We start from the raw sequence: 13,183 nt of genomic DNA, 5'->3' as shown, positions 1-13,183 counted from the left end.
TTTGAGCAAAAAGGGTCAGAGGAGTTTAGGGAAGAGTCTGGTTTTCAAAAACACTGCTTGTTGGTATGCTGCATCCAGAATATTGTTCCACCATTGGCGTGTGGCAGTAGTGGCCAGGGGTTCAGTACAGGGGTTGAGGTCACCCTGTATTGTCCTGTTGACAGCAGGAAGTGGTGGAGATGATACCACAGCAAAGAATGCGGTGTGTCTGCGCGCTGACTCTTCTCCTGGTCCCGTCAGGATGTGATTCAAGCCTCTTTGGGCAGTGATGTTTCCAAGAGGTTCATTACTCTTGGCAGTATTAGTGCTTAGAGAGTAATGGAGCAGATTGATTTCTGATTTGCTCCATTAGATCAGAAATGAGCTTTGTCATTTCTGCTCTGATGGAGCATGTGAAAATAGCATTGGAGAGCTGGTCTGCTTTAGCTAGGACTACTTAGAAACCTATTTTACTGAACTGCTTGGGGAGAAGTGCTTAAAGGTGGCAACCAGGAACCTGCATCATCACTATCATCACCACCAAAAACCTCCTGCTGGTGCTCTCTCGATCTCCTGGAGCACCCTTGATCCTGCCAGGTGGTCTTGTAATTTAAAAGCACTTGAAAGCGCCCATGAAACTTTTAAAAATAAATAAATTAAAGGCACAGGGAAACATTTTTATACACCAGATAAACCTGTAAACATTTTGCCAATTTTCTCACATCTTCTCTTGCTTTTGTAATGCCACTTTATTTTTTAACAAGTAGCTGATAATGTAGACATAGTGTAGTCAAAAGGAAACAAAAAACAAAAAGTTAGCGTGCCCACTGCATTTTCAAGTGTCGTAACTCTAATGAATGTACGCTACAATTTGCACAAATACTGAATATTATATTTTGGGGCTGCCAATCAAACTGAATGTTTTTCACATGCTAAAAGTCTCTTGTCTACAAAAGAGAAGTCTATCCTCCACCATCTCCTCACCACCTAAACTCTTCAACCATAACAGACAGCAAACTTCAGCTGCACAGTTTGTTATACAACAAAAATCCATCAAGTGATCACACGAAAAGAAAGAAAACTCAGTGTTTGCTGCTTGCTGTGGAGTTCCTCATGGCAGTAAGTTTTTGGAATGCTTCAAGTGAAGTGTCCAGGAAGGGCGAGTGATTTTCAACAAAAATAAGAAGAAAAGATGGTGCATGAGATGATGAAAGCGTCGTCTCCAAGAAAAAGATGAAAATGTTTTCGCATTGCTTGGCAAACACTCCAAAGGCTATAAATACAAAGAAGACTGAAGTCACAGTGGTGCTCTACAAAGGTTAAAGCAATTTGTGCTGAGCTATTGGTGGTTTAAGAAGTGTTTTATTTTTCCTGGGCACAAAAGCACACAGATCACACGTTTCATAAATCTGAAACTCAGCCATCTTCTTCAACTCGTGAAGCCCTCCTGCTGTAGATCGTTTGTTGGTTTTAAAACCAGCGAAGTAACTAGAAAAACAGTGATGTTGAGGGAAAAAAGCAAAAACAAAACATATTTGCAGTTTGAAGGCTCTTGGTGGAAATCTGTAACAGACATCGAGGTTGAAATTATTGCTTCATTATTGCATTAATATTAACTATGGAGAAATACATTACATAAATTACATTCTGATGTTCTTTTCTTCCCTGCCTTCTATGTTATCCTATGCATTGTTTTGAAGAGTTACTTACCTCCTGTATATTTGCTTCCTTTGTTCTTTCTCATTGGTTTCACCTGTGGTCTTTCCGCAAGTGCCCTGCTTTACTGCAAATTTTGGTATCAATCCGATACGAAGGGTCAGTATTGCAGATTCCAGTACCAATACTTATACTATAGAGGCAGCTTATACAGGTGACAGCAGTGTTGCAGAGCTGAGTCAACATCAATTTGCAAATTCTGAACACATTTTAATGACCACTAAATCACTGTGATTTTTACTTTTCACAATAATTAGTTGATAAAACAAAAATACATCTTTCAGCTTTTCATGTATTTTGAAACTGGGTCTTTTGGAGAGCTGGAGTGTAAATGTGTCCATCTCTAAAGCACTTTGGGGATGCTTCTGTTGTTTACATGTGCCATAGGCTATAAATAAAAAAGACATGACAGTCACACAAAGGTTCAGTTGCTTATCATAGTGCAGGTTTGAGGTAACTATGCTATACACATAAGAGAACATGTATTAATCATATTGAGCCCATGACACAATTCAGTGTCAGTGTTTGGCATCACCTCTCATAAAACTTTAGTGATGTTCCAAAATACACACACACTCTCCACCCTGCATCCCCTGATAATTAAGAGCCTAATAGATCTTGTGTATGATGGCGGTCGCACTTTGGCTGGCATTTTGCATCGCTGAATGACTTGTCCAGTTGCTCAGTCTCTGCAGCACACCGAGGCTCTATTGTCAAAACCAAAAGACCAGAGTGCCTCGACACACCCGCAGGCGACCAATCATGAGTCCAGCTCTCATTAGCAGGCATCCATTGTGGGTGACAAGAGGAGATAATTACCTTTGACCACAAGAGCTCTCTTGCTCTCTTCCTCTGTCATAGAGACTGTGTCGTAGAGTGTTATGGAGACTTTACAGATAAAAATATACCCCATCCTGCTAAATCTGTCACTTTTTTGTAAAAATAGGAGACTTGTCTATGGCTTGCAAGAAAGGTCCTTTGATTGTGATACTAATAGTTCTTGACCGTGATGAACAGTTTCACTTTGACATCACTGCATTATATCTGCTGATGCTTGGACATGTTACTACAAGATCAGATTAACTTTCACAGCATGACATGTTTCTTAGCAAATCCTGTACTGGGTTTTCATCACTTTGTCTTGATTGATCTCTGTCTGAAAGAAGACTGTAACACAGAAGCACATCAGAGACAAGGATGCAAACCCCCCCACACACACCCACACACACACACCCACACACACACACACACAAACACACACACGTATAAAGAGTACCCAGCCAGATTTAGAGTTAACAAGAGAGGATGATGTGAATAGGGGGCTACTGGGCATGCTCTGTGATTGACAGGCCAAGCTGCTGTCAGCTCCTCCAGGCAAGCATCAGCGAGCAGCAGTCCTGCTACTGTCAGAGCTCTGTTCTGGTCCACTGTGCCACACATACATATGCACATGGCCGAGCACCCACAAATGCAAATCAGGTTGGACACACACGTACACACACACACACACCATCTATTATTTTCCCTTGTGTCACTCACACGCACATCCATGCACTGATACACTTTCTGTCCCTCTGCTGTGCCCCAGCTGTCAAAAGCCAGTTAAATAACGAGTGTGCTGCTCTCCTGCCTCTTTGCATAGAAGCAGAGAAGCTGGTTATTGCTTGTATGGAACAGAGTATGTGTGTTTTTCTCCCAGCTGCAGTGTGGTCACCCCACATGGGGAACTGTCTCATGAGGTTGTAAGAGTAACCGAGCATGCCTGCTCATCCCTGTTTAGATTGGATACAGGGAGAAGCGGCCTTGCACTGTGGCTAGCCTCTTATTTTTAATTCACTTCCCTGGAATGAAATGTAATATTGTGCACTCTGGGACTAATCCTAGAGTAAGGCAGTCGTAGAAGTTTGATTTATAAACGGATCACAAGTTACAGCATCATTTGCATCAGAAAGATCTGTTTTTGTGCCATGAGCTCTAGATGGCTGGACATGTATCACTTGTACATATTTAATCGACAGGTCAACATGTTTCAGGCATTACAGCCGGGAAAATGGTGTGGCTGAAGGACTGTGGAAGCTGAGAGGCTGTATAGGATTGACAAGAGAAAGCAGGTTAGTGTGAAAGGTGCAGTGCATTGTTAGATTTACATTGCTGTTAGTTGATATAGAGGTGGTGGCAGATTTGAGCGCGAATATAATAGGACAAAACTAAATGTGGAAATACCAGAAATAAAAAAAAAATAGTGTCTTCCACTTTATATCGCAGTAACTGGCCACAATGTTGCTCTGAATGAAAAACTAATGTGAGCATGTTAACAGGTTGATTCTTAGGGAGGTATGGTTTAATGTGTGCAACTAATCTGATGATGGTTCTAAATGAATAGTTAAACACAGTTTATCCTGCTACTCACATGGTTGTGTGTGTCATGGCAGTCCATCCCATAATAAGATGGATGTAGCCATCAGGACATCACACACTGGTGAATGTGATTGGTGGTTCTTACAGGGACATTACAATCTCATGTGGTGTGACTTTTCAGTCACAACGTTGGCCAGCTTTACTGTTCTTTTGACTCTAATATGGACCATAATTAACAACATGAACATGAATGTTTAATTGATTAGAACTTGAGTTTGCATAGAGCCTATGGTGTATTTTACTCTATTTTACTTATTACCATTGAATTAAATGGAATTTCAATGCATTTTATCTGAAATTACAATTAAATTATATTTCTTTACAAATACTTTTCTACAGATACTCAATGATAATAGTAGTAATAATAATGATGTAATAATATGAGGTATTTTAACGGGAAAAGAGATAATTATAATGTAATAGATTTTAAATAGTGTGTAACTCAAAGTATTTTATAAGAAACAAGAAAAAATGATATTGTAAGTAATTTTAAGTAATGTGTAATTTCCATATATTCTAGCATAAAAGTTAACAATAATTCTCTGACCTAACTTTAAATATGCAGTACTTTTAGGGATGCATGCAATATTAACGAGTGGCTTAACCTTCCAGTCTTACACTGTAATAACACATTATTTTGGGGTGTATGATGGATTTTTTTTTACAGTTCAGCTGTACTCTGATAATACATTTTAAATTCCATAAATAATGTTTCCTACTAATGAAAAATAAACAGGGTAAACAGTCTTTATCTGATTATTATACATATCATCAGCGTACAAGTGAATAGTGAAGAATCTGTCATGCACACCAAAAGAAAGTATAATTATTTAATAAGGTTGGAGGTTAAGCTACTTCATAATAAAGCCTACGGCCCTGTATGTGCTGCGCATTTAAAGCGTAGGTTGGACAAGGATTATTTTTTGTGCTAAAATACATGGAAGTTACTCACTACTTAAAATTACTCACAGTATAAATAAATCTTCTTCCTTCTAAAGTATCTTACGTTACACACTACTTAGCATTTTTACAGTGTAGTCTGTTTCTTCGGTCCTTTAAAATACCTGACATTACTTAAAGTAGCATAAAGTATAATTATTTCTTCTTTGTTGTAAAAATGTGAAATTATACCCCCTTATTCTAGTGTATAGGTATTCTAAGATAAATTAATTACATCTTAATTCTAGCGGAATTACACCCCTATTGGGAGCCATATTATAAAGTGCTACCAAATGATAAATATTTTACAGTGTCGTTAAAATACATTGAAATTTGCATTGCAGTTTTTGTTTGGTTTTTTGTTTTTTCCTGTGCTTAATTTTTGAATCTGATGAAATTATAACACCTTCTGTCAAGTATTTATAACTGATTGACAGTAATAGTAATTACATGGAATTTTAACTGTGTTTTATTTATACATGACATGATAAAGCTTCAAGCATACTAAAGTATATTTAAGAACAATTTAGTCAACTCCATTAAGAGTCCATTATGACGAAAACTCAGAGAAATCTAGATCTATTTAACAGGATGTAACTGTATGATTTGAGATTTTAGACGATATTAATCATCAGTCACTCCGCCCCTTACTCTTCACACAGCTACACCCATAGATTTTGCTGTTGCCTTAAGGCCACACACAGGTATAAAACTCCAAGACAAATCTAATTTCCCTGTTACAGTCATTAGATGAAATATTTTAATATATTCTATCCACCTTGGTTTTCTTGTTACTTATCCAGACTTTCATCCTACAAGAGAGCACAGTTTCTGAATAATCATACTAATATTTCATTCAGTAAGCACCAACACTGTGTGTGAGTTAGGCTCTGAGTTGATGAAACCCACTTAACAGCCTGTCAAACCTGATTGTGGGATCCATTCACCCTCGCTGCCCTTGTCACCACCATCCACTGGAGCAAACCAGTTTATTAAGTTTCCTTTCTTCCTTTTAGACACTAAAACGCGCGTGAGCATCAGTATATACCAAAACTATTATCTGTCATTATGATTTTAAATCTTACAACATTCCCATCATTCACTTATTGTTCTCTTCATTTAACTTTTCGCACAGCTCTGACCTCCAATCACAGTCTGTCACATGACATTCAGCTAAACTCTGATAACTTTGCCTACCAAGATGCTTTGAACATTTTCCACTGATTGCAAAACTTCTCTTAATGACAAAATCTGCAAATATAATTACTGCTGCAAGAAAACCCAGCCAGAGATAGCGGACAGAAGCTGTCATCTGCTATTGTTTTCTAGTCCTTGTCCTCCAACTGAACTTCACCGACCGACAGTTTAATTGGTTTCAGGGAATCGAGTGTGAAGAGGAGTCATGACCTTGATCTTTCTCCCCGATAAATGACTTTTTTTTCTTTTTTTTTACGAACTATACATGCAAATATGCAGAGTATGTGTGTTAGAGAGTTGAGAGGGAAGTAAACAGATACAGATTGTCTCATTTTATTGTGTGTTTAGTGGCTGATTAGAGGCCTAATTAAATACAGTGTTAGTGAGCTCAGAGGCAAACAGAGGAGACACTGACCCTGCGACTTCTAATGCACCCTGGGGATCAGCTGAGCAAAGAGAGTAGATGCACACGGGAGGACAGAGAACATGCATTCAGAGACTTTGAACAAACAAGCATCACCAGACCTTTATCACCTGAACCTGTCCTTAATTCACTCTTCAACCCGCACGATAAATATTAATAGGAGGGCAGCAGGAAACGAAGCAGAACTAAACATTAGATCATGGTGATGTTGTTTGCTTCAGTTCAGACCTGGGGGGTAAAAAAGCACAATATTCAATATATAAGCACGAGGACCAAAGTCACAACCTTGACATATACCCACAACTAACAACTCACCTCCACTGATTTCAAAACAGTGTGGGATTTAGCAGAAATATCTGTAACGCCATCAGCAGCCAATCTCACTATCAGTTTCTTTCCATCTGATGCACTGATAAAGCAGATGTTCATTTCAGAATAATATGATTATGTGAGCACGCTGCACATTCTTCGCCCTTTGGTTGAACAACCCTGTGCTGTATGCATTTTACATATATGTACTGTTTGGAAAAAATATAAAACAGCACAATCAGATGACTTACACAATCAAAATCTGTCGTTTCTTTCTGTTATTTTATTTTGTTTTGTTTATTTTATTTTAAAAGTTATATCTCAGGTAAGCCTGAAAACTGCAAATTGGATTATTTATAATATTGCAGTTGTCACTAGTTGATAATAAGATTATTATATGTTACTGCATTTCTTTTTTCTTTTTTTTGCTTCTGCTAAGGAGTGGATGTAGTTTGGTTTGTCTGTTTGTCATTGTAAACCGAATTACATAAAAAGTTATGAATGAATTTATATAAAAATTTCAGGAAACCAGAAATCCAGGATTCAGAAGGTAGGATTTTTTTTAATGTTGCAAGATGGGGGGAAATTGGACCCTTTCCATTTTATTTTCATGAATATATATCAGATTGAAATAGGAAAACACAGAGAGATATCTTGACGTTCTCAAGAAAATGATCCAAACTAATAGGGATCCAGGTATTCTTTTCATTGTAGGAATTCAGTTCATACATAATGCTTAATGGATTTTTCCATTCTCTGAGGTATGTATTTGAGGATCTAGGAAATGCACTTCCAAAAACAATGCTCAGAACTGAAGGAACATGTGGAGACCAATATAATCAAGACTACATTTCCCACAGTGCAACTCAATACCACATTTTCACTGACTTAGCTGCCACTGGTAAGATCTCTTTCTTTTCTTTTCTTTTTTTATTCTTTCCTCCTGATTTTAGTTTGATCTTAATGCGATTAAACAACCCCAGTTACATCATTAAAGCTGCTTTCTAAAACTTCAGACAGTTCTTTCAGGAGTCAGGAGTTAGCTTGGCTAAAGATTTTCAGTTTAAAGCGTTTGAGTCTTAACCCTGCGAGGTATGGTTCATCATTGTTGATAAGCCTAGGCTAACAGAATACGTCATGTTTTTTGTCAATGTTTGCATCAAAGAGTACTTGAACTTTTTCCAAAACGTCCATTTTGCTTTTCTCCAAAGGATTCAAGTCCTGTTTTTGAACAGAATCCAGCAGCTTGGGGTCTGCATTTTGTAACATCGGAGCAGTGGTGGTCAAAGCTTGTAGGCACTGCAGAATTTTCCTGCGCTCTGCTAAAATGACTGACAAAACAGTGTCTCTCAGCAAAGATAAATAGATACGAAGAGAACATACATTAGATGTGTACATTTTTACCAAGGTAGTTTTTCTTATGTACTGCTGTTGAGCAACATAACGGAAAATAAGAATCATTCCTCAAGTTAACTGACGATAATGTTAGTTGGAGCTGCAGGACAATATTATGTGCATTAAAATTTTTTTCCGTATGTGCCCAGTCACTTTTGCTTGTTTTTTTTTTTTTTTCAGTGAATACAGACTAGCTTTAACAAATTTGTGACCGTTTAGTTAACTGGTACCAACAATGTTTTACTAGTTTGCTTTTGGGAGGGGGGGGGTGTCTTGAAGTGCCACTTAAGGCGCTTTACTTGGTGCATGACAGCTATGAAGGACCTGCAGTAGTCATTTACGGCAGAAAAAGTGTATGACGTGGGGCTTTATCTCATTTTCTGGGGCAGTGAACGTAATGTACTGGTAACATAACATATGACACTTCTTGTGGAGAAAGTTTAACAGCTTACACTATGTTAAACACACACACAAAACCCCAACAATTTATTTAACTGTGATGTAGAGAGAGGGTGAGAGGAGGGGGTAAAGAGAGAAAAAACATAGGATATAAACATGTAAAAGAAAAAAAAATTTTCTGTACAGATATATGGTGCTTATCCCTGCTTCTCTAGTGCTGTTCTGTTGTGGTATTACAGTCCTTATGTTTGGGGGGTTTACTTTTTTTCTTTTACATGCATTAGGAATATGTGTTGAGTTCACAGTTGAACACCTCTCCATGCTCTGATGGTATTCTGCTTCTTTGCAATGATATTTCGCTTCAGAAATGCATGACCTTTTTGAGCATTCTCAGGACTCACAGGATTAGCATTGATTACACACCTAATCACACACCTAATGTGTTTCTCAGTAAATGTTAACATTTTTTGGAATAGCTACACAATTAGATAATTAAAAGTAAATTTGGTATAATGTTTTTGACCAGAGTTGTGTTGAATTTAATTTTAGGAATCTACATTGTCCAGGCCACAGATGAAGCCATTATCCAACGATCTGTTGAGGAAACAACCATGGGAATCTACATCATAAAGTCGAGAGATGCCAGTGACAGCCCTGAGGACATTGGGATAGTCCTTGAAGGCCAGAGAGTCTTGCAGAATTTAGATAACTATGCCCTAGCAGCTGCAATGCTGTTCGGACTCATGTTCACTTTGAACCTAACCTACCCACCGGAACTTAAGTATACCTTCATATTAGAGAAACTGGTTGTGGAGCTCGAAGGGAACAGCCTTTCAAAGAAGGCCCCGGTTCTCAGGAACAGGGTGTACAAGTGAACAGTTTTCCAGTTATGACGCAGGAACAATATGTTTACCGCATTGAACGTGTACCCTTATTTCTTTTTTGTAGAACACTGGTAAAATTACAGTACATAGTGAAACTGTAGCATTCAGTGTTCACTTTTCAAGCCACGGCTCTTTTGAGAAACAGAATGTCCATTCTTCTCACTGGAAATGGTGCCTTTATTTGTGCTTTTGCATTTTTTTCCCCATTCTCTTAAACACACATAAATGTATATATGTACTAGGGGTGGGTTTAAAAAATCTGATTAAATCCGACTTTCCGATTAAAATCGATTTTAACTTGAATAAAGCAATATCGATTCATTAAATCCTGAATCGATTTTTAAATATAAATGTATTTTCCCAGAAATGTCAGAATCTCAGGTTAAAGCTCACAAAACTATTTCAACAACCACCAAACAGCTAAAACAGCAAATGAGAGCAGGTAAACAAATTCCACACAAAGATGTAAACACAAACCGCGGATCGTTCACCCGACACAGACACCTGAAAGCCGACATCTCACAGATTCTGATGCTGCAGGTTTTGTCACTCTCCGACCTAAATTCACTGAACCAGCAGCAAAAGAAGACCAAAACTGCGCTTCATGTTTGATAAATATCGTCATTAATTCCCTCTTACTTTTGCTGTTCTGCTTCCACCACGAAAAAATCACACTTCCTGCACAGCTCTTTCTCTCTCTCTGTGTATTTCAAGAACAGTTTCCCATCTCGCAGCATCGGGTAATGTGCATATGTTGATTCATGGTTTTCTTATATGCTATAAAAAGCCAGGCCAGGAAAATCTCCTTCATGTTTTTCTGTGTTTTATCCTCAGTTACTTTGACACAAAGGCATCTGCTGTGATGCTCACACCTCTGATGAAGTCTCACAAGTGTCAGCTTTCTTTTTATACATAGATATAAAAATATGTGTATGTACTGATAAATGATCAGAATTATAATATTTCTGAATGTCTAAGTCAAAATTGAATAGAATTGAACTGAACCGAACCGGGACCTTGTGAATCGGAATCAGAACGATTCTAGAAATTGAAATCAAAACCCAGCACTACTATGTACACTACATTTAGAGTACCAGTTTGAATGGTGATTTGTAGCCAGTTAAATTTTGTTCATGACACTTGTACTGTAGTTGTTTTTTTTCCTTTTTTTTCTCGTCACCTTGAGACTGAATGTGCCACACCCTCTGCTTCTGGCCGACCATTTTCAATTGCAAGGTGTATCACCACAAACATTGCATGTAATGCCAACTCAATCACCAATTGACTGCAAAATGATCACTGCGTTACTGCCGTCTTGATTCACCAAAGTGATTTTGAAGCTGGCAACTGATCTCAGGTGGTCACAAACCTGGTCTCAGTCAATGGAGCAGCTATTTAGAAGGCAGACAATTTGCAAGTTCATTGGACATGGTCACAGTAATTGTGGTTGTGCTGCGATGTCTGGCCACTGTTTTCCCTAGATTGATTGTAGCATAAGTTATTGTGATGTTTTGGTGATAGAAGCAAGCCAATGCTAACCACAGTTTAGGTCTCTTCGTTATTTGCTTGCAGGTTAAAATGTTATTTTAAGGCTCTTGTTTGTGACATTTTAATAATTACATTCCTGTTGCCATAGTGCCTTAAGGCTCTTACATTGAAAAAATTATTTTTTACATAAGTGAGATGTAATAAGGCCATAGAACGTTGAATTCAGGATCCAGCAGATATTTGTGAGGAAGGCTGTGGAATGCAGTGTAACCAGATGACTATTTTGGAAGCCCGAATTGAAAGTCTTGCTTTGATCAATCAAACTTGCTTTGATTGAAAAGAAAATGTACAGTTCACACAGTGAGATCAACCGTAACTTAGTTAACCTCATCTTTCACCTCTTCGTCAGAGCAGAATCGACTTCCAGACAAAGGTTTTTTCAACTTAGGGAACAGGTGGTAGTGACTGGGAGGGTGGGTGGGTGGGTGATGAAGTTCCAACTTGTCTTGCAGGAGGACGATGGTTTAACGGGTGACGTGTGGACGAGCGTTGTGGTGGAGAATGCTTACGCCCTTGCTTAATATTCCTCTTCTCTGGTTCTGAATTGCCCTTCTGAGTTTTTTCAGTGTTTCAAAGTACTTGTCAGCATTTATTGTTGTCCCAGCAGGCAGAAAGTTAAGCAACAATACCCCCTTTCGGTCCCAAAACACAGTTGCCATGACTTTACCAGCAGACTGTGATTGTTTGAATTTGCGCAGCTTGGGCGAAGAGGGATGGCGCCACTCGTATGATTGTTGTTTGGTCTCAGGTGTAAAGTGTAAAGCCCAGGTTTGGTCACCTGTGACAATCGAGTCCAAGAAGTTGTCCTTTGTTTGCATAGCAGTGAAGAAATTCATGGGAAGAATCAACTCGTTGCCGTTTGTGGTCTTCTGTCAGCATATGTGCCCATCTTGCGCACACCTTCCATTATTGCAACTTTTCCATTAAAATCCTGCGGATGGTGCTTCGGGATACCTCAGGGACCAAAATGCAGAGAGCATCCAGAGTGATCTGCCGATCTTCAGGCATGTTTTCATCAACGTTCAGGACTGTCTTGTCGGAAATTGACAGTCTCCCGCTCCTTTGTTTGAAGTGAATTTCAGTACGACTGGCTGCAAACTCTCTACACCGCTTGCGAACATTTTTGACATCTATGCACAACTGTCCATACACGCCTCTCTCAATTGGCGATGAATTTTCAAGTGATCCTTTTGCGTTCAAAAACAGAATAACTGCGTGCGCTTCGCACTTGGCGGTATCGTTCAATGGGAGATCCATTTTCATAGGGCTGCCAAGCCAAGATTGAGCATCCCAGCGAAGCCACGCATGCTTGTTTGGGAGTGGAGGAAGCACCAATCACAACAGTGTGGCCAACAGCCGTACGAACAGTTTCTCTATGTCACCACCGCTTTGAGAGACCTTACTTTTGGGATTGCCCTCATATATAAAATAAACTTAGCAGAGAATAATCTTGTTAATCTAACACATGGTAGATAAATACAATTAACATTAAAAAATCTTTACATTTTACATAATCAGTTAATGACCAATAAAGAAGTGGTTTCTATAAATATTGACAGAAATGAAAAGCATAGCAGCAACATAAAAAATCATGTTCATGTTGCAAAAAAATTGTGTGTAGTTACAATAACATAAAAAACTATGGTTGACAAAGCATAACTTAATTGTGTGCAACCGATGCACATATTTTTTTTGTTTGTTAATCCAACGGGTTGTTTTTTTCAGTGTAGATGGGCCCTATAGTTTCTGTTTTACATTAACATGCAACTTGCAGACCTCTGCACACACATGATGTCCTAGACACCTTATCAAAACAGATGAGATTAAACTTTCATTTTACCTGAGGGTGCATTTGTAGATACGATCAGAGATGTGGTAATACACGTAACATACTAACAATGTCAAGTGGGAATGATATAAATATTTAGCTAAAACCTGTCTGTGTTACAGAGGTTTAATTATAGATGAGGAAGGA

The sequence above is a fragment of the Oreochromis niloticus genome, linkage group LG11, assembly GCF_001858045.2.
Source record: "Oreochromis niloticus isolate F11D_XX linkage group LG11, O_niloticus_UMD_NMBU, whole genome shotgun sequence".
Lineage (NCBI taxonomy): Eukaryota > Metazoa > Chordata > Actinopteri > Cichliformes > Cichlidae > Oreochromis > Oreochromis niloticus.
This window is presented reverse-complemented; position numbering follows the sequence as displayed.